The 22,280-nt window shown below is 47.4% G+C and overlaps 1 long non-coding RNA gene across 8 annotated transcripts; it reads right to left on the reverse strand.

Annotated features, from left to right (window-relative positions):
* Positions 1-10,723: 10,723 nt before the first annotated feature.
* Positions 10,724-19,233, reverse strand: LOC147911524 (uncharacterized). 8 transcript variants are annotated; one of them, XR_015551024.1, is made up of 3 exons: positions 18,388-18,715; positions 12,589-12,675; positions 10,724-11,393 (listed from the first exon to the last, which is right to left on the reverse strand). It is a non-coding gene; the product is annotated as an uncharacterized LOC147911524 (long non-coding RNA). The 8 variants fall into 8 exon arrangements; XR_015551025.1 differs by lacking the exon at positions 18,388-18,715 and adding an exon at positions 18,237-18,379; XR_015551020.1 differs by lacking the exons at positions 12,589-12,675; positions 18,388-18,715 and adding an exon at positions 18,992-19,233.
* Positions 19,234-22,280: the final 3,047 nt, after the last annotated feature.

A 22,280-nucleotide genomic window follows, 5' to 3' on the forward strand; every position in this document is an offset into this window, starting at 1 on the left:
CACTTTCATTTCCCAATGGCTCTCCCAGGGATTCACCAAACCTCTGCTGGGTTCCCCAGTACCCCGACATCTCGAGGGTCCCCCTCCTACCACCGACTGGCGTCCTCTTGATAAAATTCACTTTCACATGAGCCCAACCACAAACCAAAGGGACCAAAAACAAAACTCCAGGATGAAAAAAGACACACATTATACAACTTCAAGCCAAACAACGTCTGGATGAGCTGCTCCCTGTAATTATCCACGTGGGGCGCCCCTCCACTGGATGGATGGACACTGAAAGCTGCCCACGGCTTGGGGTGAACCCAAGAGAGTGCAGCTCGGCCCGTCACTGGGGCCACACGAGCTTGGCCACTTACTGGTATGGGGAGCAAAGCGGCTGAGTCCACAGCAAATGCGGGAAACCTGGGCTTCTGGGTTGAACTCCATCAAGCTGAAGAGAGTGGGTGGAATCACTTCCGGAAGAGCAGTTTCCACTAGGTTTGGTCCTTTGCCAAGAATTCCGTAGTCTCAGACAAAAACATGTCCTTCTACATGACAGTAAAAACAGCGGTCAGTAAGTCAAACCAAGTGCAGCCCTCCTCACCAGAAATTCAAACAGCACCGCCGGGATGCTTTAGATCCACAGGGATTGTTTTCTCCTCCTTGCTTGGCAAAAACACATTAATGACACTTGGAAAAGAATCAGTTTCTTTTCTCCTCTTTTAAATTCTTACTCTGGGCGTATGTCAAGCAAACTAACCAAGCTCAGAATACAAACTTCCCACACCTGGAGGGCTACCTGGAGGGGCATAGTCAACAAATCACCCAGAAACCCCATGTGAACACAGGAGAGCCTCAGAAGGGCAGTTGTCCCCCTACTAACAGCTCTAAGATTCACACTGACCAGGAGAGCAAGCCAAATACAAAACAATTTAGGCCCAGATGCCGAAGACTCTCAGAAATGATGTTTTGCTTATAAAAAGTGGAATACCCATCAGTGGTGCCAGATGTTTCATCCCAGGGGCATGGACCTCAGCGTCGAAACCCTAAGGCTCTTCTCCCTCTGTCTCTGTTTCTTGGTGCAGCCTCTCTGGAGAAGGCAGGGCCAGAGTCTCTGGCCCAGGCGACGGGAGGGGGAGAAAGCAGTTCCTTCTCGACTCCAGAGGTTTACTACAGAATTACTAAGCTCTGGGCTGGCTATTTGTCTACAGAGAAACCAGGGCTACTATCGTTCTGTCAGGAACATCACCCTCACCCTCTATTAACTGAACTCACTCTAACTAGGTCTTCCCACAGCCACGTTCCCTCCCTCAGGCTGAGGTCTGTGCCTCTGAATCCAACAGACACCGACCCTTCGCCATCGACCCCTCTAGAGCTTCCCAATGACCTGCCTGCAAGAGGCTCTCACCATTTCATACAGCACAGCCCGTGCCCCTACACGCCACGTGCTTAACGGTCCCCACAACTGAGAAGGGCAAGTACCGGGGGACATTCACCCGAGTCACAGGAAGGGTCCATACTGTTAGGAAGACAAACCGGTGAGAACTTGGAAGGATTCTGGTGAATGGAAGGAGCAGATAAGTGCCAGGTCATTCATTCACTCCACAAATATGTCCCAAACAGCAAACATACGCTAAGCATCTAACTGGTGATGGGAACATGAGGGGAAGGAAGAGACCCGGTCCCTCTCTCTGAGTTCAGTCTAGTGGAGGAGGCAGAGGTCAGCCAAAATTATCACCCAATTAATCTGTGCTGACTGCAAGGATGGCAGGACAGGGGCCTCCGTGAGGAAACGTCAGGGAGCCTGATGTAGTTCATGGGCAGGAGCGGTCGGGAGGCTTCACTCTATCCACGCAGTCTGAGGGATGAGTGGGAGTGTGGAGGGGAGGGGAGAGCACGGTATTCCACGTAGGGGAGACAGCACCTGCACAGGGAGGGAGGGGCCATGGCCTACTGAGGGAGTTTAAACAAGGGCCCAGTGGATGAAGCCAGGGGACGAGGGGGAATATTTGCAAGACGCCAGTGGGGAGCAGGGAGGGCAGGTCATGCAGGATGCTGTAGACCACGGAAGGGTTTGGTCTTTATTCTAAGCACAATGGGGAGACGGTAAGTGTTCTAAGTAGGGAGTGGACATGATTCCTAGAGGGGAACGTGAGTGGACGTGGCAAACAGTGGAGAAGGAGCAGGTGGGGGACGAGCAGGGGTTCACTTTTGGACCCACTGAACTCACAGTGCTTAGAGACGGCCAAGGGCAAACGTCAAGTGGCACTGAGAGATGTCTTCACCTCCCAAGAGCAGGCTGGGCCTCAGCTGCCAGCTGGAGAGTCCTGAGCACACAGACGGTGACTGCAGCCACGGTGAGAGTGAGACCTTCTGAAGGAGAAGGCAGAGGAAACGAGGAGAGCACAGTCCTGCCATGGGGACCTCCGACATGGGAGGGCCTGGCCCAGGAGCACAGCCAGGAAATGAGCCCAGAAGGAACGAGAAAGGAAGACAGCCCTCAGAGAGCCCAGTCACAGGGGCGAAAGGAAGACCGCTCTTCACCAAGATGCTCAGCACGTCACAGCCAATGTCAAACGCTGCGGAGAGATCAAGAAAGGGAAAGATTGGACAATGGTCTCCAGGTTCTTTATTATTGTTTTCAGCAACATGGAGGTCACCGAAACCCTGGCAAGAGCCACTCAGCAAACTGATAAGGGTGGAAGCTGAGTGGAACGGACAGAGGAATGAGAAGGAGATGAGGAAATGGGGACAGTAAGTCAATGCAGCTCCTGAGAAGTCTGGCCTAGAAGTGGAGGCAGGAGGTGAAGAGAAGGGGTGGGACTTGGGGGAATGGGAGGATGTGGAGGGCTCCACACAGGGCCTCTTAAGATGGAAGACACCTGAGTCATATGTAAAGACTGATGGCGAGGGACGAGTAGAGAGGGAGAGGCTGAAGTTGTGGGGAAGAAGGCCCAGCAGATGGAGTGAGGCTTCTGAGGAATGGGGGGAGATGGGATCCAGGGCACAGAGAGAAGCATCAGCTTCAGCAGGAAGAGACACGCTTCCCCCACCGCTATAAAGGGAAGGGACCCAGGGCGGGGACAGGTAGAGGCAAGTGTGCAGGAGTCCGAGTGGGAAACTGAGGGCTTTCTCAGCTGACGGCATCTGTTTCCTCTATGAAACAGGAGGCAGGTTCTTCTGCTGAGAGCGAGAGATGGGAGGGTCAGCGGTCTGGAGGATGAAGTGTGGCCAACTTAGCTTTCCAGCAGGATTTGATCTTGGTGCCTCTGCTGAGGGATAACTTTGGAAAGGCAGATTCTAAGTGCTTTGGAAAGACAGATTCTAAGTGCTTTGGTGAAGACAGTGGAATAACAACACTCCCTAAGTTGACTCAAAAGGCAAAAGAGGGGTTTACTGACCCAGAAAGTGTACACCTAGGTGAGCGAGGCCGGCAGAGCTGGGACCTGGCCTCTGCTGCCTGGCTCGCAGAGAGCTTCTTTACCTAACTGTGCTCTGGCAAGGGCCACTGGAAAGAAATCACTGTTGTCACTGACAGGGGGAGGCTCAGGCCACAGTCAAGATCATGGTTGTGGCGGGCTACTTCTAAAATGGCCCCTAGTGATCCCCATCTCCTGCTGTTCACACCCACGTGTACTTCCCACGCTTGTGTGGGGGATGGACCTAGTGACTTGCTTCTCACAAGCAGAAGGCCAGCAAAAGTGAAGGGAGGTCACTGCCCAGATTAAATGAGAGAACACCGGCTTCTGTCTCACTGGCACTCTGTCTTACCCTCTCATTTGGTCACTCTGACGGAGCCAGCTGCCATGTTGTGAGCTGCCACATGGAGAAGCCTACATGGCAAGGAACCGAGGAAGGCTTGTCCAGCAACCATTTGCTGGACAACTACCAGCAAGGAACTGGGGCCCCTGCATCTTGACAACAACCATCAGTGTGCTCCTGGAAGCAGAGCCTTCCCAGTGGAACCCTACGATGACTGCAGCCTTTGAGAGACTCAGAGCCCAAGACCCAGCTAAGCCCCCCCAGATGCCTCACCCACAAAATTCAAGTGGTACTTCTACCCACTGCTGCCGGCAGTATCAACTGGTAAAACTTCTGGAAAGAAGTTTAACAACACATTCTGACAACAATAAAAATATCCTACTCCTTTGACACTCTTGGGATTTATCCTAGAGCAATAATCCAAATGAAAGAAAAAGTCACGTATGCACACAAGATAAATGTCATGATATCTCCAACGGCCACTGCACTCCGCCTCCAAAGAAGTATGCCACATGACAACAGGGAAATGCTTACGTAATTATTTAATAAAATGGTTAAATGAATAATTAATTATGATAAATTAAATTGATGCTATATAATACAAATATTAAAAACTGTAACTGTGAAAACATTACCACCATGGAAAAATGCTTTACGTAAGTATAAATGATAAAACAAGCATATAAAACCACACCTATGGTGTGATTACTGTATACAAATGTGCACACATGGGGCCCATCCCGGTGGCGGAGCGGTTAAGTGTGCACGCTCCTCCGTTGCGGCGACCCGGGACTCCCAGGTACGGATCCCGGGCGTACACCGATGCACCACTTGTCAAGCCATGCTGTGGCGGCGTCCCATGTGGAGTAGAGGAAGATGGGCACAGATGTTAGCCCAGGGGCAATCTTTGTTAGACAAAAGAGGAGGATTGGCATCGGATGGTAGCTCAGGGCGAATCTTTCTCATCAAAAAAAACAAAGAAAAGAAAAAACGGGCCAGCCTCGTGGCTTAGCGCTTAAGTGCCTGCTCTCCGCTGCTGGCGGCCCGGGTTCGGATCCTGGGCGCGCACCAACGCACCACTTCTCCGGCCATGCTAAGGCCGCGTCCCACATACAGCAACTAGAAGGATGTGCAGCTATGGCATACAACTATCTACTGGGGCTTTGGGGGAAAAAAAAAGTAGTGCACATATGAACGAGGACTGGAAGAAAACACTAGACAATGAACAAAGATGATTTCATGTGCTGGTAGGATTACTGAGGACTTCTAAAAGATTTAGTCTTATATTTAATGGCCCTCCCTTCAGACCAATATCAGAAACAAAAAGGTTAAATATACAAGCTTGAGAAAATTTCTCAATCATTCCTCCCTGCATTAATCACATTCTTCTCAAATCAGTGAACATCAAGCTCCTTTTAGGGGACACTTGTTTTCTCTTTGAAAGCCTCACACAGTTTCCTGTCTCTGCTGAGAGAAAGGCTCACAGCTCCTCTGCTGAGGGGTGGCTCTAATCCTCCACCCAATCCTTTATCCGTTCCTTTCCATGGGAGCCAGGGTGAGGGAACTGGGAAGGGACAAACAGAACAGTGGCCCCAGGAAGTGATAAGAGAGGTAAGAGTCAAATGAAGGCAGGTGGTTCTAGCCCATGAGAGCCCGACCGCTCACAGCTCCATACTGCACCATCCCAAGGGGGTGTAAGGTCCACTACCTGTTTGCCCAGCTGCGCCCTATCCACCAGAATAGACTTCTCCTGTATCCATTAGGAACAGACTATAGTCCTGACCACTGGCAACCTATCAGACGAACAGAGGGAAGGCTGATGAGAAGAAATCCTTGGAAGCCCAGTGTCCCGCTCAAGGGACCCAAAGTACGGGAGCATTCCCTACTGCTCCTGAGCCCCGAGGGGGCCAGATCCAGGCAGGCTGCCCCACACAACCTTCACTTCTTATTCTTTCTCACTCCACTGCAGCCTGGTTTCTGCCTGCCCCTCCACTGACGCGGCTCTTGCTAAAGGAAAGGGCGAGATGTCCTAAGGGGAAGACCCAAGAATTCCTCCATCCCAGTCCATCCCTGAGGAACCACTCCCTTCTCCACAAGCCTTTCTCTTCCCCATCCTCTCTTCTGCCTCTCCAATAGCTTCCAATCTTGCTCCCTAGCTCAGCCTTACTCCTTACCCTTCAGTGTTGGAATCCTTCTCCAAGGTCCGCCTTCTGCCCTCTTCTCTCCTCCTCTTCACACTGCCCTGGGAGGCTGCATCCGTTTCCAAGGCTTTCCCTCTCACCTCTACACTGCTATCTCCACTCCCAACAACTCTACTGAGTTCCAGACCTGCTTTTCTAACTACCTAGTGAAAAGCACCGTTTACTAAATGCTTATTATGCCAGGCACCGTGCTAAGTCAATAACCAAGAACACCTAATAAGAAACTGAATCTCAGAGAAGGGTGGTAACTTGCCCAAAGTCATCCAGTTAATATGTGGGGAAGCAGGGACTTGAATTCGCATCCATGGGACTTTCAAGTCTGTGCAAGAAGCACTACACTCTACTGCAAACTTAAAAGCAAATTCACTCTCTACCTCCTCCTCGCGTCTCCCTCCCACTCAACCCAAGCCTGCCCCTCCTCCAGGACTCCCCCATCTGAGTTGAGAACATCAGCAGCCACTCATTTGCCAGTGGAGTCAGGCTCCACTCCTTCTAGCTCACTCCCTGGACCTCTTATCAAGCCCCAAATCTGGTCAATCCTCTTCACATGTCTCTCCACATGTCCCTTCTCCCCACGCCTTCCCAAGTGGCCTTCATCACCTCCTCCCCCAACCCTAGAAAACCTTGCATCGCTCACTCTCCACCTGTCTTCCAGCCTATGCCACAGCACTCCCCTGTAAGCATGCCAAACTCCAGCCACCCCGCATGCTCTCAGCAGTTAAAGTCTCCACCTGCCCCCTCCCCTCTGCCATGAAAACTTTCCCACCCTCCATCACTGGCCTATCTGGTAGATTCCTCTGCCACCTCCTCCATGATGCCTTCTCTCCCTTCCATTCCACCCCACGGACTTAACAATTCCCCTTTAGGCACTCTTATAGCACTTTCTAGATGCATTCACTTACGTATTTAAGGATTGATTTTAGCTATCTACCATGTGCCAGGCACTGCCCCCGGGGTGGGAATAAATGGTGAGCAAGATAAAGGCAGCCTGGAACACACACAGTGCCGGGACACACTCGGGCACAGCTAGTTTTTTAACCTGTCTTTCCCACTACAGTGTTATCCCCCCAAACATTATCAAACTTCATACCCCATGATCTACGATACATCCTGGCCTATAGTAGGCAGGTAATAATTTTTATAAAACATCTTATTAATTCATAAAATCCCTCTAACAAATTTGCCATCACCCCACCCAAATTTCACGCTTTCAGAAGTGCCCCAGGAGGCAGAATGAGTGGCTCTCAGCCCAAGCCTCTTACCTGGACCACCTGTCCACTGACGTCCTGCCTTCTATGGACTTTCTGACTTTCGCTAATGACTGAGGGCAATCTGGGTAGAAGCAAGACATATGGTCATAGTAAGCACTGTGGGGTTCTGGCCTCTCCTCTGTCACCCCTAACTGGTGGCCCCCACACACATAATAACTATCAGGGAAACTCTCAAGGTCAAATAGCAGGCAGAGGTAGACCCAGGTGGGAAAGTAACACAAAACAAACAAAATCGCTTGGTGATTTTAATACGCTGCCAGAGTTGAGACTGGTGTTTAGACCCACCAGCATAATGCGAGGATCTAGAGAGAAACTTTTTTAAAGACAAACAGACATAGAACTGAAACAGAGGAATTTTTGAAGTTAATCAATTTGGTTAAAAATAAAGAGTGAATTCAAAGAAAGTCCAGGTATCCCAATCAATGCTCATGCACCTGCCCTCCCACCAGGCTGATGCTCCCCCTGCGATGGAACAACACTCTTCACAGCTCTCTGGGGAGCGCTCACTGCTCCTCTCAGGCATGAGGAACCTTGCTTGGTACTGCTCTGTGGCTCTATCACACAGTAGTCACTCCGGAGATGTTTAATGCTCAACACAACTTGGGGACGTGTAGTCCTTGTGGGAACTCACCTGTAAAGTTCATTTTCCACCACCTTCCTTCCACATTGTCCGTAATAGCTGTTTGCCAGGCTGAAGACTCAAGAATACCACCACCAATGAAATCAGTTCTACAGGTGTGTGGAACCCAAGAATGTCAGGACTGGAAGGGGGTCTGGAAAGTGGTCCTAGTCCAACTGCTCACCCAACTGCCACTGGGTTTCCTTCTCCAATATTCCCAGCCAGTGCAGGCACACCTCCAGGCATGCTGGGGTGCAGACCTGCTGCAACAGACTGGGCCACCTGTACTTTCCCTCTGCTTCCCCTCTGGGCCCTCGTTCTGCCTCTCAGGAATTCCATAAGAGGCGAGTACCTCCTGTGAAAGGCCTCAGCACCCCCATTCCTTGGACCTGTCAATAGGCTGCCCTCGAGGCCAAGTCCCCTCTGGAAAGAGTTCCTAAACACCACCTTGGCCTTTTCCTACAAAGCACCCCTAGCCAGAAAATGAAATGTGAAAAATTTAGTCGAGGTGGCTTTCCCTGGGATAACCACTTTTTTGGCAACGATCAGGGTTACCAAGGAGCCTGGACTCTGAAAGCCCCACCTCTTGGAGGAAGCGTTAGCAAACAGCCTTCTCTCAGTACAATAGAAAAAGCCGTCTACATACGCAGCCTGGCTCAGTGACTTCACGGCAAAGGGAGGCCTTGATGAGGCTGCCTGTTGTGCGCTGTCACGTTTATAAATACCTGAGATTTCCCAAGAACCACAGAGTGCAGAAACAGAAGAGAGTCAGCAAGGTCTGCCCAACACAGCTCTCTTGAGCCATCCTACTGATTTGCTCCGGGAAATTCCAACAGCTTCACAAATCACATGTGGCTCAATCAAATGGTCAACTTCAGGCCCAATGGCAAGAAAGTGGTCCCCCCACCTTCCACCAATCTCCAACAGGTCAATTCACCTCCTTCACCGTCTGTCAGGACCAGAGAGTGGGCTCTGGCACAGGAGACTTGTACACCTGTGTCTCCTGAGGTCTATCCAGAGGCAGTGGGACAGGTGAGAGCTCTAAAACACACTCATCTCCCCTCGCTCAAATGAACACAACCGGGGTCAGTGCACTGATGCAGAGTCAGAGCATTTCTAACATGAGAGATCACTGCCCCATCCTCACGTTGTTACGCAGTGAGATTGGAAAGACTTACTCAAGGTACATAAGTTAGTGGCAGAGCGAGGAGCAGTCCCCAACTCCAACCCACTGCACCACATTGCCTCCATGACACACTGGGTTAGGGAAAAGCATCCTTAGTCTTTAAAGAAAGCTCTTCACGTGTCATTTCACACCATTTGAATTCTTCAGGAAAGTAAAAGCAATAGCCACTTCCTGCAATAGCCAGTAGGATTTCTCAGTAAGGTGAAAAACAGGATCTACATTATACGACAGCACGTAGAATAAAAGGAGGTAAAAAGTATACACAGATGCATTTGCTTGCACATGCATTAAATCTCTTCAGAAGGATGAACTGGAAACTGTTAACACAGGTTGTCTACAGGCAGAGAAACCATGGTGCTGGGAGGACAGAGGTGGAAAGCAGAGTCTTCATCATATGTTCGACTGCGCCTCTAGGATTCTGAATTATGCAAACATGCTATCTATTCATAATAGAAAATTTTAATTTTTAAATAAGCAAGTAAGGGGGAAAGATGTTTAGAAGTCACTCTAAAGAAACTGATTGTTCTTTACAATCCTACCGAGGAAGCCAGATGGGCTATGTAGGGAACGCCTCTTGCAGGTTTTAAACGATGACCTTCTGAATATTTACCATGGAGGCTAGAGTTCAGGAGAAGGTCTGCGAATGCACTGGTTCTCAACATACTCCTTACTAAGGATCCCCTACTTTCTCCTATGATCCCCATCTTTCAAAAGATCTCGTCTACCAAATAAATGGCATTATGACTGCTGTAATAATACACTTGCCCATTCGTAGTCATCAGTGAATGATATAATTTCCAGACAACTTTTTGCCTGCATGAAATATCTGGTTTATCTCAATGAGATGATGTGATTCTAGGCAAAATCAAAGAAAATGGACGATGTTGTTAGCTTATATTAGTAGCTGAAAACATGAGGTACTTTAAAATACTGAAAACTGATTCACATCCCCCATTACTATCTGCATAGACCCCTAAGGGCCTGGGAAGCAGTAAATACATAACATCGAAAGGGAATCTGGCTCTAGGTCCAACTACCAATTGGCAGGAAATACAGAGGACAGAGGATCATGTCAAACGGCACCACAGGGATGCATTCAACAAATTGCAGACTGGAAAATTCTGTAGCATAAACAACGTGACTTCATTAAATAAATATCAAGGAGAAAAGATTAAAACAGACTTAAAAGACTATAAAAGTCTTATCAACCAGTTGCCACGCCTAGACTTTCTCTGGCCCTTGATTCAAATAAATTTTTAAATTTAAAATAAAAATCTATTGACAGTTTGGTGACAAAAGGCAGTTTGAATGCTGACTACATATTTGATATTCAGGGTTTATGTTGTTAATTATTTTTAGGTGTGATGATGTATTTACTTTTTTGGGGGTCCTTATTTTTTAGATAGGGATTGAAATATTCATAAATGAAATCAATAATCTGACGATTGTTCCCAATTTGCCGAGGGGGAAGGTGGGGGAAATGAGTAAAACAAGACCGTCATGTGCTGATGATGGCAGAAGCTGGCGACGGCCCACGGGGTGCATTATCCTATTCCAGCCACTTCTGTGTATGTCTACAATCGTTCCTAACAAAAGGTAAAAAGAAACGTCATGTGGCATCATACAGCCAATCAAGACTTCAATACTAACTGTAAAAGAATTCTGATATAAAATTAACTGAAAGAAGGCAGAACACAAAATATACACTGTGATCAAAATTATATAAAAAGATACTTGCATACAAATGAGGGAAGACGAAAAAAATGACAAGAAAGATTTGCCCAGTATGTACTTCTGGGTAATTCCACTTTATTTTAAAAAATGCTTCTTATTGTCCTCATACTATTCATTGACTAATGTCTATTTGTTAAAATATCATAAATAATTTCTAACATTTTTACAATCCAGTTTCAAATAATTGGAATAAAGCCTCCATCTTAAGGCTTTCATTGAATTTCTTCCCCAAACCACATTCTAGGCACTGTAAAGTGTCTCAGGCTATCTCAAGCGAGGAAACAAAGGTCATCACTCTGGGGCCAAAAAACAACACCCCTACTTAGCAGCAAATGACCTTTACCAAACGGGCTGAAAAATAATCTAGCCCAGATGGTTTCGAACAACATGCCTTTCAAGACTCCATCCTTGTTGTTGTTATGGTTTGGTTGATGTCATCAGATTCTTGAAAGTCAGAGGGAGCTTCCTCAGCCAATCACAGCAGAGAAAGCCAAGGGGAGAGCTTCACTTTTCTCTTCCTGGCTCCTGTGAAAGCCAAGCCGGGAATCTCTGTTGAGTTCCATCCCCCAAACTTTCGTCCCATCCTTGGTTTTAGAGGACAGCAGTGTGAATCCATGGCCACAGGCAGCAGGTGAAATCTGAAAAAGAGTTCCCATAAAGCATTCACTGACCTGGGACGTCCAGTGTTTCCAGCAATAAATGGCAGCTTGTTCACCCACTCCAAGAACACACATTATTAACACAGCAGCAAACACTTAAGGAACGTTTCCTATGTGCTAAGTGTTTGAGATGTACTGTCCCATTTCATCTTCACACTCACCCAAGGGTCTAGGTATCAGATCCTCTCCGTTCACGAAGACACAGTCTCACAGAGCAGTTAAATTGAAGATTACCTTAGTTTGAATCTTGGAAAGACCATGGGTTCTACAGCTGGCAGACTCTGACCAGCTGTGCGACCTGAGATGGACTGCTTGACCTCTCTGTGTCTGTTTCCCTCTATGTGAATTGGAGTTGAGAATAATATCTCTCTTATTGGGTTGTTGTGAGGACTAAATGAGTTAATAGAGCTAAAGCCCCTACAGTGAATAGAACCTGACTTAACGTGTAAGAGCGACGGCATATACTCACTATCATTACTGGTGGTAACAGGAGGAGTATCCGGTAGAGGAGAAAATCGAGGCTCCTAGAGATTAAATAACTTTCCCGACACAGTCACACAGCTAATAAGTGGAGGCTGTCTGGTTCCAGAATGCACACTCGTGAGCCTCATGCTGCACTGTGACATTCTCAAACCCCTGCCATGAAGAAGCATTCATACCACAGCTACATCGAACGTGACACATTCACAGCCCAGTGGCTTTGTGGGGTGTTTCACCCACATGTGAGTGATGTTCTCAATCCTCACCTTCACTGGCCGCGTGAGGAAACTGAGGATTAGGTGGGGCTGAAGCCAATCAAAGGCAGCCTGGCTTTAGAATTAACCCCCTTCGCATAAAACCCAGAGTGAGCACCTTCCCGTGTGGCCTGGGATAGGCCTAGTTTACACCTGATGTCCCAACGTTCACTCTCGAACAAACTGGATGACAAATTCTATGGTCACCCACATGAGCCCCCACTGTCTCTTAGCGGTTTACAGTTCATCACAGGCCTCCGGAGTCAATCTCAGAGACTACACGTAAATCTACTCCTGAGGAAAACGCCAGCTGACCACTAATAGTGAACAAAGATGAAGAATTTTGGGGGCGGGGGCGGTCCAGTGGTCTACTTCCCAGTGGTTAAGTTTGGTGTGCTCTGCTTTGGTGGCCTGGGATCAGTTCTCTGGCACAGACCTACACCACTTGTCAGTGGCCATGCTGGGGCGGCGACCCACATAGGAAATAGAGGAAGACTGGCACATGTGTTAGCTCAGGGTGACACTTCCTGTGCAAAAAACAAAGGAAAATAATTTTTTTTAATTCCAGCATTTCTGGAAGAAAGCTAGCTAAGTATTTCCTTTACACTTGACTTGTTGGTGACTTGTTTAATCAAGTCATCCCATAGTGACACATCCCTCCTTTTGCCCTGTGATATTTTCTCTCCTCACATTCACAGGGGACATATACACATGCACCCCTGTGTGAGTCAAAAAGCTCAGTTCCCTGGCCTTTGGGAACGGCTTGGGTCCACAGAAACGACCCACTGGGGAGGCAGGAGCCAGCCCCTGACCACACGGCAGGAAACAGAAAAGAAGCGAGTCCACAGAGGATGCACAGCACTCTATGCTTTCTCTCATTGCTTGTGGTAGCTGTTGATTCAACATTCAACAAATACTTGGTGACCACCTACTGTGTTATTAAATCTGCTAGTATGGGAAAAGGCTTCGAACAACACCTGACACAGAGTCAGCATTCAGTAATGTGTGTTATAATAATGTGCCAGCAGAGCACTTCCAACTATGGTGGAGTGAAGAACTTAGTGAAGCTCTCACCAATAAAGAACTACAAAAATGGACAAAATTATTTAAAAAACACCACTTCACGGCCTGGGAAATCAATGAAAGGCCAATAAACTGAGGAATTATTCACAGAAGACTGCGAGAACTACAGGTAAGAACAGGTGGAGTCTCCAGACTTCCTGTCATGTGCTGTTCGTCCACCCCAGCTCAGTTAGCACAGAAGTTTGAACAGGGCAGGGCTGGCCATGAAAACCTTCAGCTTTGTTGTCAGAAAGGACAGACTTAAATTGGGTGCTGAAACTGGAGGATGCAAACTCAGGCCCAGCAGCAAACTAGTAGGAAACAAACAGGGAAAATGCACAACTCGAGGAGCCTGACTGCAATCCTGATTGGGGGCAAGAGGAGAGGCAGACCAGCCAGAAATTTCATGGGAAGATCCTAGAAAGGAGAGAGCCACAGAAGGCTCTGCACACACCCACGCCACCTGGGAAACAGCACGGATGGACAGAGGAGACCTGAGCACCAGTGGAAAGTAAAGATGAGGAGATTGGAAAACAGGCTGAATTTTGATGTGGTTCCAACCTACCCACAGAACCAAAGGTAGAGGGTAGAAACCTTAGAAGCTCAAGGTGTTTGAGCACAACCTCTGCCCAAATCATTGCCTGACCACAAAGGTATGGAGACAGGGGGAAACCCTCAAGCAGCCAGGCTAAAAAAACTAAAGGGACGGAGACAAAAGGAAACCTGAGCAAAGACATCAGTAGCCATGCATAGCAGAGGAGGCTGAGGCTATAGCTTAAGCCCCCAAAAATTGAAAAGAAAAAAAAAACACAGGGGGAAAAATACCACAATCCAGAGTTGTTATATCATCAAAAATTCCAGTTTTTAACAAAAAAAATACAAGACATGCAAAGAAATAAGAAAGTGAGACCTGTACTGAAATTGGACTCATCAAGTACAAGGCAACAACAATCAGATTAACGACTCAGTTCTCTTCTGAAACTGTGGAGACCAGAAACCAGTAGAATGACATTTTCAAAGTGCTGAAAGACAGAAATTGTCAACCAAGCATTAATTCTATATCCCACAAAAACATACTTAAAAAAAATTGAAGATGGAATAAAGACATTCCCAACCAAAGACTGAGAGAAGTCACTGCTAGCAGACCTGTCTTAAGAAGTCCTTCAGGCTGAAGGGAAATGACAGCAGATGGTCACTAACAGTGACAAGAAGAAATGAAGAACATCAGCGAGAGTGATTATAAAGGTAAATATAAAACACTGCACAAATATATTTTGACTATCTTCATCCCTTAAGAGATTAAAAGACAACTGCATAAAATAATGATCCTAAATTGCTTTGTCGGACTTAAAGTGTATAAAGATGTGGTATATATCACAACAACCACACAAACGCGAGAGGAGGAAATGCAGCAATGTTGGAACAAAGTTAGTTTCCTCAGGATTAGGTCACTATTAACCTGAAGTAGATTGTGATAAATTAGGACACATATTTTAATCCCAAGAGCAACTACTAAACAAACAAAAAAAATATAGTAAAACACCAAACAAAGGAATTTAAAAGGTCCGCTAGAAAAATACCTATTAACCACAAAAGAGGGCCTCAAAGGAAGAGCAGAGAGATAAAAATGACATAAAGAAACAAAGAGCAAAACGGCAGATGTGATCCGACCACGTCAGTAACTACATTCAAAGGACATGGATTGAGCAACGTCAGTGAAAACAGTGGAGCAACAAAAACACGGGGAAACTGTCAGAATCCACTTTTCAAAACTCTGACAAAGAACCAAAGACTTCAAGCAATCTGGGGGAGGTTTACTCCAGGAAAGCAGCTGACTCTCAGTCAGAACAGCAAGCTTGGTGGCATTTTAATCTGACCTATTCCCATCCACCTCTCCTCAGCTCTGCAGGAGCCCTCAACACCAACAGCTCACAATTTCAGTGGAAATCAGCAATCTGGGCGCCACGGGGGGAGGCAGAAAAGGATTGGAACAACTGCAAAGCCCCACTCCCAGAGAACTCGCATTTCATCTGTCTGGTGGTGCCCTGCAAGACCCCATTAACAAGGCTCTATTTTTCTGACCTGATGCAGATATCACCCAGAGCAAACAGCCTTTCCTCCCGGGGTGTCTGTTGAAAACAATGAGAGGCTAATAAAGAACATTCAAGCTGCCTGGGTGGTGCATAATAGTAGGAGCAAACAATATAGATTAACCCAGAAACTATCAACCAAATTTACCTGACACCTCTAGAACGCTGCACCCAAACAACAGCAGGATACACATCCTTTTAGAACACACACGGAACATTCTCCAGGACAGACCATAGGCTAGGCGAAAAAAGAAAGTCTCAATACATTTAAAAGGACTGAAATTAAAATATGTTCTCTAACCACAACAGAATGAAATTGGAAATCCACAAATAAAGAAATTAGGAAAACCATCAATATTTGGGAAGTAAACACTTCTAAATAATTCCAGGGTCAAAGAAGAAATTCCAAAAAACCTGAAAACTACTTGACGGTAAATGAAGACAGAAGAAATACAACATATCCGAATTGATGGGCTGTAGCTAAATAGTGCCTAGAGACAAAATTATAATTTTAGCTTTAAACTTTAGTTTAAAGCTTGTAATGTAGCTTTCAATACCTACATGACAAAAGAAAAAAGACCTCAACAATAGCCAAACCTTCCACCTTAAGAAACTAGAAAGAGCAAACTAAACCAAAAGCAAGCAAAGAAGGGAAATACTAAAAATACGACTAGAAATCAATCAAACAGAAATCAGAAAATCAATAGTGAAAATCAATTCAACCAAAATTTGGTTCTCTCGAAACATTAATAACGTTGACAATTCTTCAGCTAGACTGACCAAGGGAAAAAGAGAAAATACAAATTACCAAAATCGGGAACTAAAGAGAGAAGATCGCTACCAACCTACAGAACTCTGGGAGATCCTAAGTGAATACTAGAAACAACTTTATGCCAACAAATTAGATAACTAACAAGAAAACACACATTCCTGGAAAGAAACACATTACCCAAGCCGACTCAAGAAGAAATCGAAATTTTAACATACCTATAACGAGCTTAAAAAAACTAAATTAGTAATAAAACAAGCTCTTCTTGCCAAGGAAAGTCCAGACCCAGATAACTTACTTCACTGGTAAATTAACCCAACATTTACCTAGGGAATAATACCACTTCTTCACAAACTTTTCCAGAAACTCATTCTAGGGTGCCAGGAATATCCTGATACCAAAACCAGTCCAAGACATCACAAGGAAAAAACCCTCAATAAGATGTTAGCAAAACGAACCCAGTGGAAAAAGGATTATTGTCCGAGAAGAAGAGGAATTTCTCCCAGGAATGCAAGCTGGTTTAATATCCAACAATCAACTAACGTAATATCCCTATTCACAGAATAAAGGACAAACATCACATGATCACCTCAACAGATATACAAAAAGCATTTGACAGAATCTAGTCCCTATTCAGGGTTTTAAAAAAGAAAAGAAACTCCGCATAAGGTAGGACAAGAAGGGAACTTCCTCAACTTGAGGAAAGGCATCTGTGAAAACCTTACAGCTCGCATCACCCGCAATGGTCAAAGACTGAAGGCTGTCTCCCTAAGATCAGGAACAGGACAAGCACAGCACTTCACTTCGACACTGTACTGAAGGCTCTACCCAGTGCAATTAGGCCAGAGAAAGAAACAAAGGCATCCAAATTGGAAATGAAGACGTGAAACTGTCTTGATTCACAGACAACCAGACAACACCATCCTGTATGCAGAAAATCCTAAGGAATACACAACAACATATAAAACTAATACACAAGTTCAGCAAAGTCAAAAGATAGAAGGTCAACATACAAAAACCAAAGGTATTTCTATATACTAGCAAGGAACGCTCCAAGAATTAAGTTGAGAATACAATTCTATTCAAAATACCATCAAAAAGGATAAAATGCTTAGGAATAACCGTAACAAAAGAAATGCAAGACTTGTATACTGAAAACTGCAAAACATACTTGAGAGAAATTAAAGACCTACTTAAATGAGAGATTCCACGTTCATGGATTGTAAGACAAAAGAATTTTTAGAGGGCATTTGTGCCCCAATCAATCTACAAATTCAACATAATCCCTACCAAAATCCCAGCAAGTACTTCTGCAAAAACTGACAAGCTAATCCTAACATTTATGTGGAAAATCAAAAGACTCAGAATAGACAAAACAATTTTTAAAAACAAGAACAAGCTGGAGGACTTACATTTCCCAATTTCAAAACTTATTATAAAGCCACAGTAATCAAGAGAGCATAATTTCAGCACACGGTTAGACATCTAGATCAACGGAACAGAACTGACAGTTCAGAAATAAACCCTGACTGTTTACAGGCAGCTGACTTGGACAAAGGTGCCAAACAATTCAATAAGGAAAGGCTAGTCTTTCAACTAATGATCCTAGGACAATGGGATATCCACACGTAAAAAGGCCCCTACCCCACACCATACACAAATACCAGCTCAAATGGCTGGCTCATAGACCTACACAGAAGAACTAAAACTATGAAGCTCCTACAAGAAAACATAGGAAAACTATCTTTGTGATCTTGGGTTAGGCAAAGACTTCTTACACATACCAAAAACACAAGCCACAGCAGAAAAAGGCATCAACTGAATTTCACTAAAATTTAACCATTTGCCTCTTCAAAGGACACTTAAGAAGATCAAAAGAAAAGCCGTGGACTGGCAGAAAATATCTGCACATATCATGTATATGATCAAGGACCTCTATCCAGCACACACAAATAACTCGTACAACTCAATATTCAGGAAAAAACAACGCAACTTGTCATTCCTCTGGAGCGTCAATGCCCCGTTTCTCTTGCTCTCCCCTTTTCAGTTCAAGATCACTTGGTACCCTTGACACACAAGTCAGAAGCCAAACTGGTCCAATCTGCTGCTTTTTCACCCCGCATCGAGATTCCCACAAGCATCCCCAACAAGAACCTATCCCAAGCACCTCGTTTTGCTCTTCTGACTGTTGGCTCCAAGAGAAGCCACCGCAGGTCGCCCTCTGCTGCCATCTTTTCAAACCCGAGTCAAGGCAGACACCGCCTGTGCAAATGGCCTAGTGTGTGCAGACCTCTGCTCCTCCTTGCTCATCCCTGTACCTGCTCCAATTAAGGCTTCCTTTCCCACTGGTCCACCGACTCCAGCCGGCCCGCAAGGTCCCGGAGCTTTTGCAGCCGGCTGTCCTAACATCAGAACTTCCGGGGCCGACCGCCCGAGTGTGGATCCCACTGTACCTCCCCCTACCAGCTGTGGGGCCTGGGGCCTGTCCCTTGACCTGTCTGAGCCTCCCTCTGCTCCCTGATCTGCGGGGACAACCCCGACCCCCCGGGGAGGTGCGGATACCGCGGGCCGCCACAACCCCGCCGTTTCCGCGCCTCCATCAAGGCGGGCAGCGCCCCTGTCGCGTCCCCCTCCCGTGCCTGCGGGCGCTCGAGGGGCGCCCTCCCGGAATCTCACCCTCCAGCGCCGCAGCTTCTCCAAGAGGCCGAGGGCACGGGGAGGGGCGGCGGCGGGAGGGGCCGCCCGCTCCTTCCGCTCCAGCTCCAGGCGGGATGGCAGCGGCTCGACCCGGCGGCGCGGCCGCGAGCCGGCGCGGGGCTCGGCCCGGAGCTGGGCAGCACGAAGGGGGGGGCGCCCTGCGCCCCGAAAGGCTGCAGCCCCCCACGTGGATGCGGTCGGTGCGGGCCGCGCTCGTCAACCTACCGACCCACGGGCGCGCCCCCGGCCTCCGCCGCCTCCTGCCGGCTCCGCGAGCACACGGCCGCCGTTCAGAGCCCTCGCCCCGGCCTGGGGCAGCCCAGCGGGCGCCCCAGCTGGGCCCTCGCCGCTTCACGCCTTCAGGCCACCAGGCGAGGCCTACTTGTGTGACCCCTGACCCCACGCCCCGGCGAATGCGCCTGCCACCACGTTTCCTATTGGCTGAAGGCAGAGGGGCTGAGGGCCCCCAGTGGCGCAGCCAGGGGGCGTGGCTGGACTGGGCGGAGCCGGGGACCTGTGATTCTCAGTGTGGTGGATGGGGCCCTGGTCCTGGCCCGGCCACCTGGTGCGCGACATTCCTCTGAGCTCCAGCTCCGCCTGAGCGCAGTCCCCTCCCCGCGCAGCGCACGTTTCCCGAGCATCTGCCCGGCTCAGGCGGGCACAGGGCGCTTTCCTGTCGCGAGGCCCTTTGCTTCTTGGCTTCAGCCTGGGAAACGCTGGAGGGGTGGCGCCCTCCGCGCATCTCCAGGTAAGTCCTTCCCCTGCCCTGTGTAGTCCCTTTGCCACTGTCCGTCGTCATCTCTCCTCTGGCCTCGTCGTGGGCGTTCCCCGCCCCCATCAGCCACTAGGCCACTCAGTCCCTGCTCCAGCCACAGTGAGCTAGAGGGTAGCTCTTCCTCTTGGCGTTCGCTGCCAAAACCCCCCGCAGGCATTTCCCGTTGTCTTCCACAGTGCATCCTCCTCCCGGGCTCACCTCGCTCCTCAGCGCTTCATCCACTTGAGCAGAGGGCTCCACTTGTGCCTTCTGATCCCAGCGCTGTTTCAGGCCTCCCTACTTTGCACACACTGCCTCCAATGCCCTTCAGATGTCTGGCAAACTCCTAGTCATCTTCTAAGATCCAGCTCAAGCACCTCCTTTGAACTTCTGTGAAGGCAAGAACTTCAGTTCCTTCAGGTTGTCCTCACCAATGTTGTCCTCCTACAGGTCGGCAGGCGGCCAGGAACAAGGGGTGCCCTCCTGAATGAATGACCAGGAGTCTGGGGCCCTGGGTTCTAGTCCTGGTTCTGCTACTGAGTAGTTGTCTCCCTTTTCTGGATCTCCTGTCTGAAATGAGGGGACGGGTTAAAAAAAAGTCAATACATGAAATGCATTTTTGTAAATGAATGAGGTGTTTTGACTTTATGGCTTGTCGTAGGATGTCTTGCAGCCGGTTATGATCCCTGATGGGCATGCCCAAATACTAGCGCCAAATGCTGAGGGCCAACGCCCTCTGTCTTCCCTCCCTTGCTTCCTTCTCTCTCTTTCTCTTGATATTGCTTGATCCCTAGAAGTAATCCAGTTTTAATCTACTCCCAACACCAGTTCAGATTACTTTGTTGTCCTGGAATGTGCCTTGTATCCAGTCTGAAATGTGGTTGATGTTTTACTGTTCTGTGGGGCTGTTTTGCAGAGAGTGATCAGGGAAAACTGGGAAAACATAAGATATGGTATCCAGGAGACTGCTCCTCGAAGGCCTCCACCTGCAGCAAACGTAATTAACCAAAGCTATGAAGTCAGTAGTCTGCTGGGCTATGAGATCTATCCTCTGTTTGCACTGAGGTCGTGCTTCCCTTGGACTGCTCCGAATCAGTGAGTGAGGCAAGGATAGACACTCAGGCAGACCTGTTCCTGGGAGGCATGGACTCCTCTGCTGATCTGCTTGTGCTCAAGGACTCCCCAGTGGCATTCCTAAGCCTTCCTTAGACTATACAGCAGTGTAGGACACTTGGACCCATCCTTCCCTCTATCTCCCCCTCATTTAGAGTCAGACTTACATCATGGCCTGATGGCTCTCCCACTTTGCCAGGCTCCCCCACCCCATTTTCTGTTACAGAAGCATTTCCCCTCATAAAATCCTTGCCCGTTTAATCCTGTCTTGGTGTCCACCTCTCAGAGGACATTTGAGCCAAGGCATGATAAATGAAGAGTGAGCCATTTACACATCCTGGGTAGAGGTTCTAGGCAGAGGCTACCTCAAGTACAGAGGCCCAGAGTTGAGAGACTTCTTGGGTGTGTGTGCTGCAAACCAGCCCAAATACCACCAGCTAACCCAAAATAGTCCTGCCCAACTTTTCGGTTGCTTTTGGTAGAGAGGAGAGCCAGCAAAACTTTGCCTTGGTAATGGTTAGCTAAGCCCCACAACCTCATTACCAGGTTATAATGCAAGCGAGTCTCACGTGAAATGTTGTCACACAAGCAGACATTTACTTAAAAATATTCCTTAGGAATCAGGGAATGAAAGAACTCATAAATCCTATTCTGTAAGCTCAGGAAAGTCTCAGCTCTCTGTCCTTTTAGATGAACCTACCAGCCACATGCTTGCAAGATTTTCTTTAGGCAAATAGCACATTCCAGAAACAGAATTTTTGTTTCCTTTTTCACAGCAGTTGGCATTAGGCCTGATAGAGCTGCTTGGAGATCAAACCTCAGGCAGACCTGTTCCTGTGAGGCATGGACCTGGTTCTGCAACCTCCTCTTTTCACTCAAAACTACATTGGAGATACTTTTGTAACAATTTGCTTGGACCTATGCCATTCTTTTTCACTGTTACATGTTAGTATGAGTAAACGACATCTCCTTTGACCGTTCTTCTTTTGGTGCACATTTGGGTTGTTTCTAGTTTTTGCTATTACAGTATTAAAACTCTTGTTTTAATTCTCACGTCGACAACTGTCCTTTTTCTAATCTATGGAATGCTACGTTTCTCACCTTTTGTGCTTCTCCTTGGTGCTTTTGCTCTTTAGAATGGCCCTCAAACGTAGTGCTGAAGTGTTGTGTACTGTTCGTAAGCACAAGGAGCCTGTGATGGGCCTTTCGTAGAAAATGCTTGTGTTAGATGAGCTTCCTTCAGGCATGAGTTATAGATAGTGCTGTTGGCTGAGAGTTCAACTAATGAATCAACAATCTATATGAAATAAGGTGTCTTTCAAGAGACACACATAAGACAAGGTTGTGCATTGAGAGGTTCCCAAACATGTCATGACCAGAGGCTGCAGAAACCTCACCTTGTCCTTCCCCTGGGAGCACTGGTTCATTCTTGCTCATGCAGTGTCAGCAAAGAATTGACAGAACATAACTATTCCAAATAAGGAGGGTCAATGGTAACATAATGGAGACATTTTCAAACCTCTCTTTTAAAAACCATATCTACAAAGCAGGTACCTTCTCAACTAACTGTTGAACTATTGTCTTTACTTTGAAAGGACAGAGTTTTTAACAGTATCCACTAGGACGCATATCTTTGATGGCCACTTA

The sequence above is a fragment of the Ceratotherium simum genome, unplaced genomic scaffold (assembly GCF_057802395.1).
Source record: "Ceratotherium simum simum isolate JZ-2026a unplaced genomic scaffold, ASM5780239v1 HiC_scaffold_43, whole genome shotgun sequence".
Taxonomy (NCBI): Eukaryota; Metazoa; Chordata; class Mammalia; order Perissodactyla; family Rhinocerotidae; genus Ceratotherium; species Ceratotherium simum.